The sequence below is a fragment of the Carlito syrichta genome, unplaced genomic scaffold (genome assembly GCF_000164805.1).
Source record: "Carlito syrichta isolate Samal-C Ts95f unplaced genomic scaffold, Tarsius_syrichta-2.0.1 Scaffold301943, whole genome shotgun sequence".
NCBI lineage: Eukaryota > Metazoa > Chordata > Mammalia > Primates > Tarsiidae > Carlito > Carlito syrichta.
This window is the reverse complement of record NW_007246039.1, coordinates 102,115-105,079: the sequence shown is the minus strand read 5'-3', so window position 1 is coordinate 105,079 and position 2,965 is coordinate 102,115.

The following is a 2,965-nucleotide window of genomic DNA, read 5'->3' as shown; positions in this document are numbered from 1 at the left end:
ATCCATTCACCTCAGCCTCCCAAAGCGCTGGGATTACAGGCTGAGCCACCGAGCCCAGCTCTTTGTCTCTCTTTCTTTCGAGTTGGAGTCTCACTCTTGCCCAGGCTGGAGTGCAGTGGCACAGTCAAAAGGTCACCACAGCCTCAATCTCCTGAACTGAGGTGATCCTCCCGCCTTAGCCTCCCCAGTAGCTGGGACTCCAGGCATACCCTACCGTGCCTGAATAATTTTTTGAAAATTTTTTTGAAAGCAAGATTTATTGAGAGGACAGAGAATCTCCCACAGTGGGAGGGGACCCAAGGGGGTTATTGATTTTTTTGAATTTTTGTAGAGACAAAGTCTTACCATGTTGCCCAGGCTGGCCTCAAACTCCTGGGCTCAAGTGATCCTCCTGCCTGGGCCTCCCAAAGTGCTGGGGTTACAGGTGTGAGTCACCTTGCCCGTTCTCTCCTCATCTCTGTCTCTATTTCTATTTCCACGGGGAGAGAATATTTCTAGAAGTCTCAGAGGTTGGGAAGGCTCCGCCTGCCACTTTCAGGCTCAGGTGTCTGTGAGCGCAGCCTCCAGGAAGGAGGGAAAGGGGATGACCTTTGGGCAGGCTCCTGTGTCTTCTCCTGGGGTGTGCAGGCATGCATGCTGCCCTGAGCATCTGTGCCTGATGCGCAGCGAGTGTGGAAGGTGTAGCTGCCCATGGGTGCCGGACCCGGGCATGAGAAGCGTGACCAGGCTGCGGACTTGCCTGTGGCCTCAGATTTGCATTTTTACCAAGATGGCTCCCGGAGGGGTTGGGCAGGGAAGAGTGGCCCAGACGTGAGGCAAATTCCCAGCCTGTTGCAATGACTCAGGCCGGACCTGGAGACCTGCCAAGGGGAGCAGCCCTGGCGCTGTGGGTTGTGGGGTCGTTGGGGACAAGACGGCAACTCCTCTTCTTTCAGGTTTCCCTCCGACCCCGCCTCCTTGGCCGCCCCGTCCTGCTTCCCTCCACCTCTAAACTTGGGGGACCCTCCAGTCTGGCTCCTGGGGCTCCTTTCTTCTCTCTCCACCCACTTCCTGGGTGATCTCATCCAGTCCCGTGGTTTTAAATTCTGTTTGTTTGCTGGTGGCAGCCAAAGCGGTGACTCCTAGTCCTGGCTCTCCCCTGAGCTCTGGACCGTCTGCCAGCCGCGCACCTGACATCTTCCCGTTGGAGGCCACAGGCCTCTGGCTGGCAGTGAGCCCGGACCCAGTGGTTGTTCTCCCCGCTCCCAAATCTGATCTTCCTCCGTGATCTCCCCATCTCAGCAAACCCCGGCACCACCTTGCACTGACGCCCATCAGCAAATCCCGAGGGCTCAAGCCACGCCTCTCCCTCTACCTGGGCCACTCCTCCGGTGCCATCCACCTCCCCTCTGGCCCAGACCCTGCAGCAATCTCCTCATTGGCCTCTCTGACCCCTCCCCTGCCTCCACGGGCTGTTGGCCTCACAGTAGCCCGAGGGACCCTGGATTCTTAGGTTGAAGTGTTTTATGGAGATTTTCAAACACACACAAAAGAAGAGTCAGTCTAACAACCGCCTCCCCTCCCCTCCCACGTACTTGTTTATCATTCCGTTTCAGTCGTTAACAAACCACACCCAACCAGAGTGGTGTTTCCATGGCATACGTTGGATGAGTTTACCAGGCCCCCTACACCCTTAATCTTCTAACCTCTCCCTTTCTCACTCTGCTGTCCTAGTCCCTGCTGTTCCTGGGCATGCCAAGACTACCCCAGGACCTTTGCACTGCTGTTTTCTGGCCTGGCTCACTCTTCCATCAGATCTTTGCTTGACAGGCTTATATTCTTTCTTTCTCTTTCTTTCTTTCCTTCCTTCCTTCCTTCCTTTCCTTCTTTCTTTCTTTCCTTCCATCCTTCTTCCATTTCCTCCCTCCCTCCTTCCTCCCTTCCGTCCTATTTAGTTTTGAATCAGAGTCTTACTCTGTCACCCAGGCTAGAGTGCAGTGGCATGGCATTATCTCACCTCACTGCAGCCTTGGACTCAGGCCATCCTCCTGCCTCAACCTCCTGAGTAGCTGTGACTACAGGTGCATGCCACCACAGTCTACTACTTTTTTTATTTTTTGGTGAAGATGAGAATGTCACTATGTTGCTCAGGCTGGTCTCAAACTCCTGGGCTCAAGTAATCCTCCCACCTAGGTCTCCCAAAGCACCGAGATTGCAGGCGTGAGCCACCATGCCTGGTCACTTGCTTATTTTCAACCTCCAGGTATCCACCATTCACAGATGTTAGCATGCTGTCACTATGGCCTTAGAATGCTTGAAGATTCAGACGCTCTGAAGGGAGCGTTCTTTGAGCTTCACTCCCTCCTACATCTGCTGCTCCAGAGAACCTGCTGCCACCAAGAATGGGTAGGGACCTTTTAGGCCGTGTCCAGAACAACATATACCATTCCTTATTGGTTTGAAGAAATGTATATAAATGCTGTCATGCTATAGTATCCCTCTGCAACTTGCTTTTTCACTTAACATCATGTCTTTGAGAACTTTCCAGGTTGATGCACATAGATCCAGCTCATTTTAACCACTGCTGTCATTTCTCAAATGGACAGACACACCCAGTTTATTTATCCGTTTTCCTACTGATGGGAAAAAAAAAAACACGCTGCCACAGCCCAGGGTATGTCTCTTTGTTCACAAGTGGATGCTCCTCGAAGGAGTGCTTTTCCAGTCAGGGTTTGCCACCCATTGGAGGGTGGTGAAACAATCCAGCCGGTTGTGAAAGAGAAGGAGCAGAAAATAAAGAGCACATTGCACGTCGTGGTAAGAGTAATTACTGTTTTGTAAACATCTGGTTTCCGTTTCACGTGTCTGTTTCGTGGGCAGCTCGTTCGATATGTTTCTTTTCTTTTTTTTTTTTGAGTTGGAGTCTCTCTGTGTCGCCCAGACTGGCGTGCAGTGGCCGCTCCCGGCCACCGCAGCCTCCACCTGC